The sequence below is a fragment of the Oncorhynchus kisutch genome, linkage group LG5 (assembly GCF_002021735.2).
Source record: "Oncorhynchus kisutch isolate 150728-3 linkage group LG5, Okis_V2, whole genome shotgun sequence".
Taxonomy (NCBI): Eukaryota; Metazoa; Chordata; class Actinopteri; order Salmoniformes; family Salmonidae; genus Oncorhynchus; species Oncorhynchus kisutch.
Genome location: NC_034178.2, coordinates 36,657,469 through 36,676,465, shown reverse-complemented (window position 1 = coordinate 36,676,465; position 18,997 = coordinate 36,657,469). Strand labels below are relative to the sequence as shown.

The following is an 18,997-nucleotide window of genomic DNA, read 5'->3' as shown; positions in this document are numbered from 1 at the left end:
TCAGGGACAACTGTAAGCATTTTAGCTAAACATAACCTACATTCAACGTTAATTCTCCTAACCTGCTACTTTAATTATTCAAACCTACTGCGTTAGTTCTCCTAACCTGTTATGTAAAGTCTGGTCATCAGTATTGAGAAGCCAATAGTAGGCCTTTCATCTGTGTAAAACTAAAACGTGCACCAAGGGTGGAGGCGGCGCCCAAGACCGAGATTTGGAAACCGAGATCGAGACTAGAACCCCTTGGGAAAGCCTTTATTCACCATGATACCAGTAGGTGGTAGTATATACTATGAAATGACAGAGAGAAACTCGTGGAAGATCAAACATATTGAATAAGGGTAGGCCGAGTACACAAAAAGCAAAAATGCAGTGTATTTCAAGTATCCTGTTTGCCGTTCTCTTTCACAGGTTCTATGTAACGTTTTACTTCTAATTGTGGTTCTTTTGTAACTACGTTTCTTTGGTCCCACGTGTTGGATGGATGGTGGTTTAATATTGGCAAAGAAGGTGAATGTGACTCATTGGTAATTACTTGATAATTACACTGCTGAAGGAACAGCTCTTTAAGATTAGCAATTACCCATAAAACCAGTTAACAGTCTCAGAGGGGATGGGAAAATAGCCTGTCTGAAGTACATTTCTGTTCAAGAAGAAATAGTCCTTGAGAGTGGCAATTAATGTCAGTTGTCCTTATTGGCCTGGATGCAATCTGTAGCACAATCAATTATTCAGGGCTGCCTTGGCATATATTTACATCACTCTTCTCTTGGGTGTTATTTTTAGATGTAGGGCTATCTATTTACACCAATGGTTCCCAAACTAGGGTTCACGGCCCCACATGGTTTCACCTGATAAGAAAATGGGGTCTTGGGAGAATTTCCAAAATCCACAAAAAAGAAAATGATATACAGTACCAGTCAAAAGTTTGGACACGCTGACTCATTCAAGAGTTTTTCTTTATTTTTAATATTTTCTACATTGTGGAATAAAAGTGAAAACATCGAAAACTATGAAATAACACATATGGAATCATGTAGTTACCAAAAAAGTGTTAAACAAATCTAAATGTAATTTTTTTAAATTTACTGGAGTGCACTCGCAAAAACCATCAAGCGCTATGATGAAACTGGCTCTCATGAGGACTGCCACAGGAAAAGAAGACCCAGAGTTACCTCTGCTGCAGAGGATACGTTTATTAGAGTTACCAACCTCAGAAATTGCAGCCCAAATAAATGCTTCATAGAGTTCAAGTAACAGACACATCTCAACATCAACTGTTCAGAGGAGACTGTGTGAATCAGGCCTTCATGGTCTGAAAAGGCCTTCATGGTCTTGCTGCAAAGAAGCGACTTCCTTGATCCAAGAAACACGAGCAATGGACATTAGACTGGTGGAAATCTGTCCTTTTGTCTGATGAGTCCAAATTTGCGATTTTTGCCAACCGTCGCGTCTTTGTGAGATGCAGACATGGTGAACGGATGATCTCCGCATATGTGGTTCCCAATATGAAGCATGGAGGAGGTGGTGTGGGGGTGCTATGCTGGTGGCACTGTATGTGATTTATTTAGAATTCAAGGCACACTTAACCAGCTTGTCTACCACAGCATTCTGTAGTAATACCCCATCCCATCTGGTTTGCGCTTAGTGGGACAATCATTTGTTTTTCAACAGGACAATGATCCAGAACACACCTCCAGGCTGTGTAAGGGCTATTTGACCAAGAAGGAGAGTGATGGAGTGCTGCATCAGATGACCTGGCCTTCACAATCACCGGACCTCAACCCAATTGAGATGGTTTGGGATGAGTTGGACCGCAGAGTGAAGGAAAAGCAGCCAACAAGTGCTCAGCATATGTCAAATCAAATCAAATGTTATTGGTCACATGCACGTTTAGCAGATGTAATTGCGGGTGGAGAAAAAATGCTTGTGCTTCTAGTTCTGACAGTGCAGCAATATCTATTAAGTAATATCTAACAATTTCACAACAAATACCTAATACACACAAATCTAAGTAAAGGAATGGAATTAAGAATATACAGTGGAAAGAAAAAGTATGTAAACCCTTTGGAAATACCTGGATTTCTGCATAAATTGGTCATAAAATTTGATCTGATCTTCATCTTGGTCACAACAATAGACAAACACAGTCTGCTTAAACTAATAACACACAAACAATTATACGTTTTCATGTCTTTATTGAACACCCCATGTATACAGTCACAGTACAGGGTGGGAAAAGTATGTGAACCCTCGGATTTAATAACTGGTTGACCCTCCTTTGGCAGCAATAACCTCAACCAAATGTTTTCTGTAGTTGTGGATCAGATCTGCACAATCATTTTGGACCATTCCTCTTTACAAAAATGTTTCAGATCAGCAATATTCTTGGGATGTCTGGTGTGACGTGCTCTATTGAGGTCATGCTTTTTTTTTATAGGGCAAGGCAGCTCTAACCAACATCTCCAATCTCGCCTCATTGATTGGACTTCAGGTTAGCTGACTCCAATTTGCTTTTGAAAAAGTCATTAGCCTAGGGGTTCACATACTTTTTCCAACCTAAACTGTGAATGTTTAAATGATGTATTCAATATAGACAAGAAAAATACAATAAGTTGTGTGTTATTAGCTTAAGCACACAATGTTTGTCTATTGTTGTGACATAGATTAAGATCAGATCAATTTTGATGACCAAATTATGCAGAAATCCATGTAATTCCAAAGGGTTCACAATTTTTCTTGACACTTTATAAACTTGACTTGGAGTAATGTTTGCGCTTTACATACTAGGCATAGCCTGTAGATTTACCCTACTTTTAAGATCATGCTATAGCAGGGTGGGTGTAGAGAGACACATGATATGACTCCATTGGATATGACTTTCAGTCTACTCCTCTGCTTCTCACCAGTAAATCTACTCAGATTACACTAATGACACTGGGAGGTTAATCTCATCACAGAATGATTAATAAACCTTAGATGTGCCTCAATGTATTTTAAGATACATGCCTAGGAGCACATTAATGTCATTAATCCATCTGCCCAACCCTCACCCACCCACATTAAAGCACATTTGCAACCATTACCTTCCGCGGAGGTCACCAAAATCTGCCTAATGTATGCAATTACATCATGGAGCTCCCTGCAGTTTGATGCAGATATAATTCTGGGATTTGTTAAAAACATCAGCATTGGTGTGTGAGTCTCTCTGTGTTTGTGTATGCAAATCATGTGTATTCATGCAATATAAAGTGCTCTCTGGGTTCTATCTGAAGAGAACATTCAAGTTTTTTTCATAATGAGATTTTTGTTCCATGCGACAGCCTCTGACATCTGATGACTAATAATCATGTTAACCCAGAGATGTCCTTCATAGCTGACTAACTGACATTATTATAACCTCCCTCTCTCTCTCTCTCTCTCTCTCTCTCTCTCTCTCTCATCAATGATGTCAACAAGGCAGACAACAGAGCAATCCGATCAGAATTCTATCAAAAGAGCTTAATCACCGTGAAAGAATCTAATTTGAAAACATTAAAAAGTTCCATGTGGAATATGCAATTTGATCTCTTATTGTGATATCATTGGTAGAAGGTTTTTGACATTGGAGTGATTCCCCAGTACTTTTGTATACTTTTGAGCCAGTAGTTCTGAAAGTAGCACTCACAAGCCAAAAGTGGTCCCTAAGAATTGCATACTACGTCACATATGTGCAGATATGTGCACCAAGTCATTGCTCTCTCGTTCTGCTGTGTGTGTATCTTGCTAGATGTCACTCAAATGGCGGGGGGCTGAAGCTCATTGGCTAGAACTCAAATTGCTAGAGGCCTGGCCCATGTCGGGGAAGATGCAGGGAAAATGGTGCAGCACACCTTCCAGAAAAACAGTCACTTTCTAACTAGGGATTTTGTGGCCAATTGATGTAAAACAGTAATTTTGCTCATAGATTATGCATGTATGAACTACATATTGACACTTCCAGCCCAATACTTAGTAGTCGCCAAAGTTCCGTAGAATGTCTTTAAGACTCCATAATGTTTTATCTGGAGATGTTACAATGCAAAAATTGGTGGCTTTAGCACTTGCTCTGTACAATGAGTAGTATTTTGATCTCAAAGTATTTATGAACATTGAAAAATATAAACATGAATATTGAAAACTTTTTGATTTGGCAAATGTTTTAATATATTGTGGAATATAATATACTCTATGGGCATATCAAAGTTCCAAAGTGGGACCTCTGCTAGTTTTGAAGGTAAGGTCCATTTTATACAGATAAATTGACATAATAGGCAAAGGACAGTTGAAGTCGGATGTTTACGTACACCTTAGCCAAATACATTTAGACTCAGTTTTTCACAATTCCTGACATTTAATCAAAGTAAAAAATTAGGTCAGTTAGGATCACCACTTTATTTTAAGAATGTGAAATGTCAGAATAATAGCAGAGATAATTATTTATTTCAGATTTTATTTATTTCATCACATTCCCAGTTGGTCAGAAGTTTACATACACTCAATTAGTATTTGGTAGCATTGCCTTTAAATTGGTTAACTTGGGTCAAACGTTTCAGGTATCCTTCCACAAGCTTCCCATAATACGTTGGGTGAATGTTGGCCCATTCCTCCTGACAGAGCTGGTGTAACTGAGTCAGATTTGTAGGCCTTCCTCGCACACGTTTTTTCAGTTCTGCCCAGACATTTTCTATAGGATGAGGTCAGGGCTTTGTGATGGCCATGCCAAGGACAACAAAGTCCTTAAGCCATTTGCCACAACTTTGAAAGTATGCTTGGGGTTATTGTCCATTTGGAAGACCCATTTGCGAGCAAGCTTTAACTTCCTGACTGATGTCTTAAGATGTTGCTTCAGTTTATCCATGTCATTTTCCCCCCTCATGATGCCATCTATTTTGGGAAGTGCACCAGTCCCTCCTGCAGAAAAGCACCCCCACAACATAATGCTGCCACCCCCGTGCTTCACGGTTGGGATGGTGTTCTTCGGCTTGCAAACCTCCCCCTTATTCCTCCAAACATAACGATGATCATTATGACCAAACAGTTATATTTTTGTTTCATCAGACCAGAGGACATTTCTCCCCAAAAATACAATCTTTGTCCCCATGTGCAGTTGCAAACCGTAGTCTGGCTTTTTATGATGGTTTTGGAGCAGTGGCTTCTTCCTTGCTGAGCGGCCTTTCAGGTTATGTTGATATAGGACTCGTTTTACTGTGGATATAGATACTTTTGTACCCGTTTCCTCCAGCACCTTCATAAGGTCCTTTGCTGTTATTCTGGGATTGATTTGCACTTTTCGCACCAAAGTACGCTCATCTCTAGGAGACGGAATGCTTCTCCTTCCTAAGCGGTATGAAGAATGTGTGGTCCCATGGTGTTTATACTTGCGTACTATTGTTTGTACAGATGAACGTGGTACCTTCAGGCGTTTGTAAATTGCTCCCAAGGATGAACCAGACTTGTGTGTGGAGGCACAGTCAACTTTATTTATGTAAACTTCTGACCCTCTGGAATTGTGATACAGTGAAATAATCTGTCTGTAAACAATTGTTGGAAAAATTACTTCTGTTGTGCACAAAGTAGATGTCCTAACCGACTTGCCAAAACTATAGTTTGTTAACAAGAAATTTGTGGCGTGTGGTTGAAAAATGAGTTTTAATGACTCCAACCTAAGTGTATGTGAACTTCCGACTTCAACTGTAACAGATCACAGTCCTCCTTTTACTTCTATCATTGCACATCCTGCAAATGACCAGCAGAGGGCAACCATTTTGAATTAATTTTCACATTCTCTCAGTTGGTAATGCTTCAAATATGATTATAACTCCAATAGTAGCAGAGATCCCACTCAGGAACTTTGATTTGCCGAGAGAGTATTTCATGTTCAACAATAATGTGAAACATTTGCCAGATAATTGTTTTGATATTTTCAATATTAATGATTATATTGTTCAATGTTCATAAATTAATGTAAAAAAAACATTATTGCAACCAAAATAGTATTCATATTACAGATCAAGCGGCAATGCTTCATATGACACTTTTTCCCCCTTATTTTTTCCACACACATTTGTGGGACACATTTTTAAAATGTATTATTAAATTGCTTCTTTATTATAAAAAATATGTTTTTACAATGACACAATAGGGAAGTGTGGGCTAAAGGTTCATGGTCCCCTAGACTACCACCCACAACTCCCCCAGAACACCCCCAACCTATTCAGCCCACTACCTTGATGAGGTGGACACACACAAAACAAACAAACAAGCAATTACCCTAACAAGCTACAAAAGGACATGAACAGGAATTACACACAACAAAATAAAACAATAAATGCACCTCAAGAAACAAAAAACAAGAAACAACTAGAATTGTCATAAGACTGGAGCACCTTCCCTTTGTATATGAAATTAGGCCCATCCCTCTTGACATGTTATTTGGTCCCACTTATCAGTCAAATCTTGGGACCTCCCACTTTCACCCTTCTAGTGTATAATAGTGTTTTCTTTAATATTGAAAGAATCCAATACTAACATATTTGTTTTCTGATTTTTTAAAAGTGAGAACCTTCCCCAGCAGAGTCAAGAGATTGTATATCTTGTTGCATCTGTCCCTTAAGCCATACAATTTAACTGTTTGTGGAGAGATAACAAAATCTTGTGAAACAGGAAGTGACCACTCTTGTACTTTTGCCCAAAAGTTAGAAACTACGGGGCAGTGCCAGAAAATATGTAACAAATCCTCCACTTCCAAACAACAAAAACAGCACAAAGGGAATTCTTCGATGCCCCATTTTGTAGCATCTTGTTAGTAGCCCGAAATGTGTCTGTTGTTTTATAAATCAAACCAAAAACCTATTTCCGAGGGTTGGGAGTATCAAACTGCTCTTTCCAGTAAGAAGATTTGTTTTCCAAATGAAAATGGTACATGTCTTTATTGATTTTATCTCTAATTAGCATCTGTGAGATTTAATATAAGGTTTGCAAACAAACAGTTTATCTTTTCTTTCCCTTAAAACTTTTTCTTCCAATCTGTTGGAATTGCTGCCAGTAACTGATTTGTAATTATGATTTGTACATACGATATGTTTACATACATTGGGGATAGTGTTTCAAATACAATAAAATCCCCATTACTATCAATGATATCTTTTAAAAAATAAGATCCCATTTTCCAGAAACACTTTTTTTTTTTAATCAGTATATTTGAATTCAACTATATGATTTGGCTCAGAATATCTGTAATTTTTTCCAGGGGAAAATATTGAAAATGCAACCAAGCTTTTATTGATTCTTTGAAGAATGTGGATATGTCCATTAAGAAATCCTACAGGAACCAAGTAAAGTGCAAAGACTTCATTTGTATAAAAATGTATATTTTTGGAATTGAAACGTGGGTTTGTCTTTTCTCAGATTTGACATGAGATCCAACTCATATTTTACAAATAGTTTTTGAATCCATGAGGCTTTCAGAAATTGATTTAAGGCTTCAATATTCTTTAAGTACAGCCCTCCATTGTCATACGTAATATAGATATAATTCCACTTGACCTTTTCTGGTTTACTATTACATATAAACGGAATGATCTTGGCTTCAAACTGATTAAAGAAAACCTATTCTGGGGATGGACGTGACAGGAAAAGATAGATAAACAGAGACAATGAAGGTGTTTATCAATGTCACTCTGCCATATAAAGACAAAGCTTTACATTTCCCCGGCAATAGTATTTTGACAATTTTGGCTAGTTTCAAATCAAAGTTCTCCTTTACAAGATCCTTCATTCTTGTGTATGCCAAGCATGTCCACTGGGCCATTTCTCCACTTACTGTAGTTAGTACGCAACATGGCAAAGGATAGTTTGACTTTTTTAAGGAACCCACTCTCAAAATGGTCAATGTCTCATCATTTGGTTTAAGACTTTATAAGCTGAATGGGAAATGTTGTATCCTCTGGATAAGGACATATTGGTTTCAAGACCATTGATACTCAGACCGACTATATTGGAATTGTTCCTGATTCTGATGGCCAGCATCTCAATAGCCAATAGGAATAAATTAGGCGAAACTGGATCCCCGTGTCAGACCTCTCTAAATAGCTCAATGTTCTCCGATAAATACCCATTATTCCCTACTTTACTCTCTGCTTTCTGATATAAAATGTAAACCACTGAATAAACAACTTACTGAAGACACCTATGAATGAAATCCCACCTTTTCTTATTAAAATCCTTCTAAAAAATCTGCAATGAACACCAAACCCATCTTTTCTTCTTTTACATAATGTTCAATCGTTTCCAGAAAATAAAGAATATTGTCACCAATGTAGTGACCCTCAATGAAGCCACATTGCTCACGGAGTCATTTTGCTTATTACTTTCTTTATTCCAATGATAAACATTTTAATACAATGCGGGTGCCACAGCACATTACGGGTCTCTAGTGTTTGAGGTGTACAGGGATTTTATGCTGCCTCAATAGCAATGTAATCAGTCCCTCTCATTGGGTTGTTGATAGTTCTCCCCGTTCAAAGGAAAAATTTAAGCAGTGTAAAAAAATAAAAAATACCCTGTACACCTCAATTGGTGTACGGTCATAGCCAGGAGCTTTAACCAGTTTTGAAAGGTTAATTTACATTAGTAGTTCATCGTCAGCAATCAACCCCTCACAGGATGCTTTTTGTATTTCCATTAACTGGTACCCATCGTCTTCAGGGAAGGTTAGCCGCTCCTTGAAAGAAGAAATGTGACTGAAATATTGTACTTTCTCCTGTATCTGGTTGGGTGATAATAAATTAAGGCCTTCAGAGGAAAGCAGTTTTATGACAGTTTTCTTATGTTGATTCCTTTGGTTCAACCTACAAAAAAAAGCATGTAACACTTTTCCACTTTTTCCATCCAAGCTGGGTTTGATCTGTAAATAATACCATTAACCCTTTCTGCATAAAGGCTCTCAAGCTCATGATGTCTACTCTTGATCAGAATAAGTATTTCAATTGGAGGTTCTATTATTGCATAAATTTGTTTATTCAAGTCATTTATATTCTCAGTTAATTAATTTTCCCTCCTAACATACTGTATACCCCCCCCCCCCCCCCCCCCCCCATGATGGCCACTTGACTGAATGGTGTCTGAACACATTTTTGAAAGTGTCCCACCTGAGCATCAGTTGATCCCACTGATGAAGGAAGATCAAAAATCAAACAAGATTAGTCGTTTTTTATAACAAAGAGTGATTGACTGACACCACTGTTTGCTTTGTAGCACCTATGGATGAAACCCTGTGAAGTCTTAAAGGAGACCTGGGTAAGGCCAAAATGTCATACATATTGATAAATCATTTCTCAATTATGCTTTTAGATATAAATGTCAATAATCCTTCCTCCAAAGGACTATTCTATGAACTGCATTTCTTGAGAATCATGGTCATTTGTCTGGGTTTCATAAAGAATCCCTCATCGTCTTCGTATCTGTTGAAGAAGTTATCTGACTCCTATGGATATTGAACAAAGTGCACCATCATTCAGGATTTTCCTAATCAAGTCCTGACGGTCAATACAACTGTGATAAGATACTGTGTGTAGTCTAATTGAAGAAATTAGAAAATGTCTAATAGAAGAGAGATGATCTCATATTAGTGTAATAACATGCCACATGGTAGGCTACAGCTTACATAAGGCAGTGATAGCCTAGCTACATATTACAGTGAAAAACCCTCCTCAGGTATCCATTCCTGCCCTCTCGTGTGAGATTCCTCTCGAGTTGAGGATACTTGAGGCGCTTTGAGGAAGTGAGAACACCACGTCATCTGTCAATTCTCCCTTTTCAAGAACATTCTGAATGTTATCCATCATAGTACAGTTACTGTTGTAACCAGGGAGGGACTGTAGTGACCAAAGGAATCCTAGCCCAACACTCAATCATTACGGGATGGTCAGTCTGTGGTCAAATCATATTTTATTTGTCACGTACACATGGTTTGCAGAAGTTATTGCGAGTGGAGCGAAATGCTTGTGCTTATATACTCAGCAAAAAAAAGAAAACGTCCTCTCACTGTCAACTGCGTTTATTTTCAGCAAACTTAACATGTGTAAATATTTTTATGAACATAACAAGATTCAACAACTGCGACATAAACTGAACAGGGGGGGGCGGCAAAATCAAAATTAAAGTCAGTATCTGGTGTGGCCACCAGCTGCATTAAGTACTGAAGTGCATCTCCTCCTCATGGACTGCACCAGATTTGCCAGGTCTTACTGTGAGATGTTACCCCACTCTTCCACCAAGGCACCTGCAAGTTACCAGACATTTCTGGGGGGGAATGGCCCTAGCCCTCACCCTCCGTTCAAACAGGTCCCAGACGTGCTCAATGGGATTGAAATCTGGGCTCTTCGCTGGCCATGGCAGAACACTGACATTCCTGTCTTGCAGGACATAGGCAAGATGCAATAGATGGTATAAAATACAGTATATACATATGAGATGAGTAATGCAAGATATGTAACATTATTAAAGTGGCATTATTAAAGTGACTAGTGATCCATTTATTAAAGTGGCCAATGATTTGAAGTGTGTATGTAGGCAGCAGCCTCTCTTTGTTAGTGAGGGTGGGAACTCTCACTAGAACCTGGCATCAGTTTTTGGCATTATCTTCCTTGCACTGAAATGTACCATTTTAAAGTCAATCAAACACATTAGCATTTGTGTCCATTCATTTTATATAGATTGTATTTTGTGGGGGGAAAGGTTATTCTAACATGAGTCCCATTGCCATACTGGACATTTAGAGTATGCTAAGTCTACAGTGGTGATAGTAGTAATGATGATGTGTCACCATTGTCTTCCATGGAGGGCAGTGAGCGGTGCTGTCAGGGCGAGGAGAGGATAGAGGGACACTACCCAGATTGTTATTGTGCCGTGAGTGATTCATTACTCTCTCCGCCTTAGTGGTTTGATTAAGGCTCCTGTGATTTATCTATGTTATTCAGAACATTATTATACCATCCATATACGCACTCAACAAAGACACAGTGTCGACTGGCTTGTGCACGTGGGTGCATGTGCGTGTGTGTGAATCTCCTTGCTATAATATAAATCTTGTAGCTTGCCAAGTGCGTCTGAATAAATTAGGAAATGTACTCCCTCCAACAATTGCGCATTAAAGCAGTATTGTGGAAAAATCTAACCAAAGACTAAGGCAGAGACTACTTAATTGTATAATATAAAAATCTTATTCAAGCAGCTGGGATGGAGATCTATCTCTGATTTCACAGAGAAGAAGTTCAAGAGTAAAATGGCCCTTATATAGTGGGAGGTAAAAATACAAGTATTATTGCCCTCTGACAAACCATCAAACAGGCAAAGCATCAATACAGGACTAAGATTGAATCGTACTACACCGGCTCCGACGCTCGTCGGATGTGGCAGGGCTTGCAAACTATTACAGACTACAAAGGGAAGCACAGCCGAGAGCTGCCCAGAGTCAGGAGGCTACCAGATTAACTAAATTACTTCTATGCTCACTACGAGGCAAGTAACACTGAAGCATGCATGAGAGCATCAGCTGCTCCGGACGACTGTGTGATCACGCTGTCCGTAGCCGATGTGAGTAAGACCTTTAAATACAAGGCCACGGGGCCAGACGGATTACCAGGACATGTACTCCGAGCATGCGCTGACCAACTGGCAAGTGTCTTCACTGACATTTTCAACCTGTCCCTGACTGAGTCTGTAATACCAATATGTTTCAAGCAGACCATCATAGTCCCTGTGCTCAAGAACACTAAGGTAACCTGCCTAAATGACTACCGACCCGTAGCACTCACGTCTGTAGCCATGAAATGCTTTGAATGGCTGGTCATGGCTCACAACATCACCATTATCCCAGAAACCCTAGACTCACTCCAATTTTAATACGGCACCAACAGATCCACAGATGATACAATATCTATTACACTCCACACCACCCTTTCACACCTGGACAAAAGGAACACCTACTTGAGAATGCTAATCATTGACTACAGCTCAGCGTTCAACACCATAGTGCCCACAAATCTCATGACTAAGCTAATGACCCTGGGACTAAACACCTCCCTCTGCAACTGGATCCTGGACTTCCTGATGTGCCGCCTCCAGGTGGTAAGGGTAGGTAGCAACACATCCGCCACGCTGGTTCTTAACACAGGGGCCCCTCAGGGGTGTGTGCTCAGTCCCCTCCTGAACTCCCTGTTCACCCATGACTGCATGGCCAGGCACGACTCCAACACCATCATTAAGTTTGCAGATGACACAACAGTGGTTGGCCTGATCACTGATAACGATGAGACAGCCTATTGGGAGGAGGTCAGAGAGCTGGCAGGACAACAACCTCTCCCTCAACGTGATCAAGACAAAGGAGATGATTGTGGACTACAGGAAAAGGAGGACCGAGCATGCCCCCATTCTCATCGACGGGGCTGCAGTGGAGCAGGTTGAGAGCTTCAAGTTCCTTGGTGTCCACATCAACAAACTATCATGGTCCAAACACACTAAGACAGTTGTGAAGAGGGCACAACAAAGCCTATTCCCCCTCAGGAGACTGAAAATATTTGGCATGGGTCCTCAGATCCTCAAAAGGTTCTACAGCTGCACCATCGAGAACATCCTGACTGCTTGCATCACTGCCTGGTATGGCAACTGCTCGGCCTCCTACCACTAGGCACTCCAGAGGGTAGTGCGAACGGCCCAGTACATCACTGGGGCCAAGCTTCCTGCCATCCAGGACCTCTATACCAGGCGGTGTCAGAGGAAGGCCGTAAAAATTGTCAAAGACTCCAGCCACCCTAGTCACGGACTGTTCTCTCTGCTACCGCATGGCAAGCAGTACTGGAGCGCCAAGTCTAGGTCAAAAATCTTCTTAACAGCTTCTACCACCAAGCCATAAGACTACTGAACAGCTATTCAATTGGCTACCCTGACCCCTCTTTTACACTGCTGCTACTCTCTGTTTATCATCTATGCATTATGCATAGTCACTTTAACTCTGCCTACATGTACATATTACCTCGACTAACCGGTGCCGCCGCACATTGACTCTGTACCGGTACCCCCTGTATATCACCTCACTGTTGTTATTTTACTGCTGCTGTTTAATTATTTGTTACTTTTATTTTACATTTTTTACTTAACATTTTTTTTCTATTAAAACTTCTTGAAGCGTTGTTGGTTAAGGGCTTGTAAGTAAGCATTTCCCTGTACGGTCTACACTTGTTGTATTTGGCTCATGTGACAAATAAAATTTGATTTACATAAGTTCTTTTATACAAGCAACAGTTCCAGAACACAATGGCCTTTGTTAGGGTGCAGACATAGCAGGAGTCTATGAAAGGCATGACATCACAGTCCAACACAGAACATATCCTTTGAGAAGTTACAACATCCCCTGATGCGCATTACACACTTATTAAATTATTTAAAATGTGATGGATGTGTTTACTTTCAGCTGAAATTGCCTGGGTGTAGTCATTGTGCCAGAAGCGTAGTAAATATGTCTTATCTGCTGTGAAAATGCATGTTGTGCGTTTAATGGTTCAGATCTGTGAGCTTCAGTTTGTCTTCATGTCATCAGGTTGACAGAGTGGAGGAAGCAAGATAGCAGCAAATGCATAGAGTCCCTAGACGTGAATGGAAAGGTGGAAGTAAATACATACATAATCTACTAGGGGATAATTTAATGTCAAATGAGTGTAGATGCTGGATACACTTTCAAGAACTTTGGCTACATATCAATTGATTTGAGGGATTTTCAGATCTCCATCTTTCATCTGTACAACGTGTACCTTTTCACCTCAAAAATGTTTTGATGACCCCCACTTCCTCCCTTTAACAACTGACCCAGGGCCTGCATTGGAATAGTCTTAATCATAATAGTATCCGTGAAGCTGTAATACATAGACCAGTCTAAATCAGTCTTTAAAAAACAACCAGGGAGTTCAGTAGTCCATCTTCTGGATTCTGCTGTCTTCCTGGTGTGAGGGGTGGGTGGGGCGTTATTGCTGGTTTGCACTTTGTACTTCCTGTTTCTAATGGGCAGACCCCCACATACAGGCAGTTTGTGCTCGGCAGTTCCTGCCAGGAGGGGTGGAGGGCTAGCACTGACCTTGTTTCGCATGTTTTTTCCCGCTGTTGTCCCCAAGAGCTTTTCTAAGACGGAGAAAAGGCCCTGCCTCTGTTGGCTGGATCTGAAGTAGGCTAAGTCAGAGACGCATCTATAGTGGAATTCACATTGATCCCAGTGTTTATAATGGCCCAAAAGTAACATTTACACACACGTTGAATATGTAATCGACAAAAGGACAATCTTAGATGTTTTGTTTTAAGAATGCAAGGCCGTTTCTTCTGTCATATAACAATGTTTACACTTGGTATAGGCTTACTATAGTAGTCACCAAGCATATTAAACTAATTGAGTTGAAATCTGTTTTTGGGACCTGTAATAGTGCTAATATTACTGCACACATTATACAGCACCTTCAGAATGTATTCATACCACTTGACTTATTTCACATGTTGTTGTGTTACAGCATACATTTAAAATGGATTAAATATGTTTTTTTCTCACCCATCTACACACAACACCCCATAATGACATAGTGAAAACATGTTTTTCAACATTTCTGCAAATTGATTGAAAAGGACATACAGAAATAGCTAATTTACATGTATTCACACCCCTGAGTCAATGCATGTTAGAATCACCTTTGGCAGCGATTACAGCTGAGAGTCTTTTTGGGTAAGTTTCTAAGAGCTTTGCACACCTGGATTGTGCAATATTTGCACATTATTATTTTCAAAATTCTTCATGCTCTGTCAAGTTGGTTATTGATCATTGCTAGACAACCATTTTAAAGTCTTGCCATAGATTTTTATGCAGATTTAATCCAAAACTGTAAATCATTGTTCATCTCCCAGTGTCAGGTGGAAAGCAGACTGAACCAGGTTTTTGCCTGTGCTTAGTAGGATTTTGCATGTGCTTAGCTCTATTCGGTTTCTTTTTTATCCTGACAAACTCCCCAATCCTTAAAGATTACAAACATACCCATAACATGATGCAGCCACCACTATTCTTGAAAATATGGAGTGGTACTCAGTAATGTGTTGTATTGGATTTGCCCCCAAAATAACTCTTTGTATTCAGGACAAAAAGCTTTAGGGCTATTACTTTAGTGCCTTGCTACAATGTATTCTGTCCAGGCTTCCTTCTTTTCACTCAGTCAATTAGGTTAGTATTGTTGTTGATCGAACCTCAGTTTTCTCCTATCACAGCCATTAAACTCTTTAAAAAAATTTAAGTCACTATTGACCTATCGGCAACTGAGTTAGGAAGGGCGCTCATATCTTTATAATGACTGGGTGTATTGATACACCATCCAAAGGGTAATTAGTAATGTCACCATCCTCAAAGGGATATTCAATGGCTGCTTTTTTTTATTTTGACCCCTCTACCAATAGGTGCCCTTTCTTGTGATGCATTGGAAAAACCTCCCTGGTCTTTGTGGTTGAATCTGTGTTTGAAATTCACTGCTCAACCGAGGGACCTTACATATAATTGTATGTGTGGGGTACAGAGATGAGGTAGTCATTAACCTCTTACATGTAATGGCAAAATTAAGATTTCCGTGTAAGTAGACATACCCAAAAGTATCTGCTATTCATGTGTAATTACATGAAAGAAGACATCTGGGAGATTATGAGGAAATGATCAGAAGACAGATAGGAGTTACATAGCTCAGAATACACAAGGTCAAGCACACACAAAATACATTTTGAAAGTCATTGATAATCTATAAGTGAATTATTGATGACCAGAGCTGAAAACACATCAGATAGCATCCACAACATGTGAAGAATATCAGAAAAAATGGGATTGATAGACCTAACAACTAGAAATGGGAAGATGTTTTAATAAGTGCTGTCAGGTGTGGTCACGGGACATTTCCAAGTATCCCTAAACCTCTCCAAAGTGGTTATATGCCTGTACATTAGATAATTCCAATGCTATTACATATTTGTCCTTTCAACCTCTCCAAAGTGTCCGAATGTGGTAATTGCACTGTTTCAGCACACTGGATGTGCCTAAAAGGTATTGTTCACTATAAAAAATAAATGTATACAACACCCAACTCTTTCAAACTATTGTGGTGGTTTTAGGTGCCAAACAGGGGATATCCATTTTTTTTTTCAACCTCTCCAAAGTGCCTTAACATTTAGCTTAGGCATATCCAATGTATTGGTCCTAAATAAAAATGTACTGTTTACAAAAATAATATAAAAGCAACAGATATACATTAAAAAAATATATAAAATGTCTTATCAAACACAAACTTGGTTACACACGTGTCCTTCACTAAAAAAGGTGCAAAAATAGAAACAAGCTAACTATTTACCAATGGCGTTCGTGTTTGTTTTAAATCCGATTTCACTTTCACCATGGCATGTGCACGTCCTGATAGTCTTTGAAGCAGTCCCCCTCTGCCAGGAAACAAAAAGTGAACTGGCATTTCAGACAGAAGATCTGGCATTTCACCCTTTTTCCCCCACCTGTGTTTTGTGCAATGCTTGCAGTTCTTCCTTTTGTCTTTTTGCATGTGTGTTGGATAATGGAGCTCACCTTGAGTGGGTCTTGTGACGGTTGTGAAGTTGCTTTGGGCCCCCAATTCAGCCATTTCCAACACTAGCTGCTTTCTGAAGGCCAACTGTGAGAGAGGGGTTTGACCTTTTGCTTTGGCCATCTGCTTGTGGAGAATGAAAGAAAGCATTTACTGTAGCAATGTCCACAAAGTTGTAAAAAACATAGGCTCATACCACTTCCTGGTCTTGTGGAGGACCTGGTTGTAGCCTATCAGAGCATGCTGTGATTGTAGTCCTTCACAGAAACAGGAATGGGGATGTTCTTCCTCACCCATGCCCATTCGCATTTTTCACCCTCCTTGAGACATGGTTGTTATTGAAGGCCTTATGCTGTGTGGTGAGCATGGTTACTTCCCTGGTGTCCTTCCATTTCACAAAAAGCAGCTTGTTAGTCCTGATCCAACGTATGGTCCCCCTCTCCGCTGTCTTTGTCATGCTGTTTACCTTGGTCTCGGGGAAACTGGTTCTGTTAGGACAAATGGTGCCACAAGCCCCTATTTTCTTTTTCAAGAGGTCTGAAGAAAAAAATGGATGTAGAACCATCAGACAGGCTGATTGATATAGCAGTGGGGGGTGAAGACCTTGACCGGCGGGGGCGCTTGCTGGGGAAGGGTGGCTCCCAAACGCCAACATCCAAATCTTCTGCAACCTCTAGTCTTTGGTGAATAAAATATAGGGATACATTGTTGTAAGACACACAGAATTACATTTGACAAAATCTACAAAACAATATTACTGTAATGTAAAAACACCAAACCTTAACTTTGTCTGTACAGTGACTCACATAGAAGGTGTGAAGCACACACACACACAATGCAAACAGTAACACTTCGGAGACAAAGGTGAGAACCACAAATAAACAATGGCCATGAGAGTTTATTAGCCTCTCCAAAGTTACAAGGATGAAACTTAGAACAGCAAACAGTGAACTAATATGAAACATAGACAATAACTACTTTGGAATTATATAACATTTAAATTATTTGTTAAATAGGCCTATGTCAACTAAATCCAAAGCACAAAAAGCAGACCATTTATAAAAAACTAAAAATACATATAGTAAATTAGAAATATAAAGTAATGAAAATAATTTACTTACAGATCTAAAAGTGGATCCAATCCTCTAGAAAACAATCTTCGTCAGCCGAGTTGAAAACTTCGTTGTCCAAATCGCTCCCCTGATTCTCGAGTCTGACTCCGGTATTTTATTCAAAGATTCTATTTCGGTATACTTATTCATAGTTGTCTTTTTTAGTAGCCATTCCCCTGTGTAATGGATGCCTACAGCACGTAAGCAGGCGACATAATATTTTTTATGCGCAAAGATAGTCCCTTGGTGGACATTCGATGTTTCCATTAAGTCATACTTCATCAGATAACAATGGCAGTAGGCTAGATTTGTTCCTAACAACCTAAGGATTCATTTGATACCTATAGCTCAAACACAGACCAAATCGAAGCTTTCCTTGTAAGATGTTTGCTGTTTGATGAAAACATTGTGTAAAATAAACATTTTGACTCTCGGGGCTGGTGATCAATAATGGTAGGTCCCAGGCAGACAATTAACATATCCTCATGATCCATGGAGTCCTGGCTTTCAGTGTGTATCATGTATTCTGTGTCTATTTTGTTTATGCTTCACAACGGTGTCTGAAATGTGGGTAGCAGCCATCTTGAATTCTGTGTCTATTTTGTTTATGCTTCACAACGGTGTCTGAAATGTGGGTAGCAGCCATCTTGAAATTAGGTTATATGCTCGACCTTCTCTTATATATTCGTATCTCCATATATGGTAGTAAGTCACACCAAAGATTTTCAAGGAACCGATCAATAGCCAAGATACTCAGCTTTCCGCAGACACCCTGCGTTTGCAGCAGTGGTGTAAAGTACTTGAGTAAAAAATACTTTTAAATCGTTTTTTGGGGTATAAGTACTTTACTTTACTATTTATATTTTTGACAACTTTTACTTTTACTCCATTATATTCTTAAAGAAAATAATGTACTTTTTACTCCTTACATTTTCCCTGACACTCACAAGTACTCGTTACATTTTGAATGCTTTGCAAGGACAGGAAAATTGTATAATTCATATCATGCACTTATCAAGAAAACATCCCTAGTCATTCCTAATGCCTCCGATCTGGCAGACTCACGAAACACAAATGCTTCATTTGTGAATTTTGTCTGAGTGTTGAACTGTTCCCCTGGCTATCTGTAAGTTTTAAAAAAACAATACCAGTGTGTTGTCTGGTTTACTTAATATAAGACTCTTTAAATTATTTATACTTTTACTTTTGATACTTAAGTACATTTAA

At 39.4% G+C, this 18,997-nt stretch overlaps 1 long non-coding RNA gene across 1 annotated transcript; it reads right to left on the bottom strand.

Annotated features, from left to right (window-relative positions):
* Window positions 1–15,937: 15,937 nt before the first annotated feature.
* Window positions 15,938–18,342, bottom strand: LOC116374093 (uncharacterized). Its single transcript, XR_004209906.1, has 2 exons — window positions 17,780–18,342; window positions 15,938–17,336 (listed from the first exon to the last, which is right to left on the bottom strand). It is a non-coding gene; the product is annotated as an uncharacterized LOC116374093 (long non-coding RNA).
* Window positions 18,343–18,997: the final 655 nt, after the last annotated feature.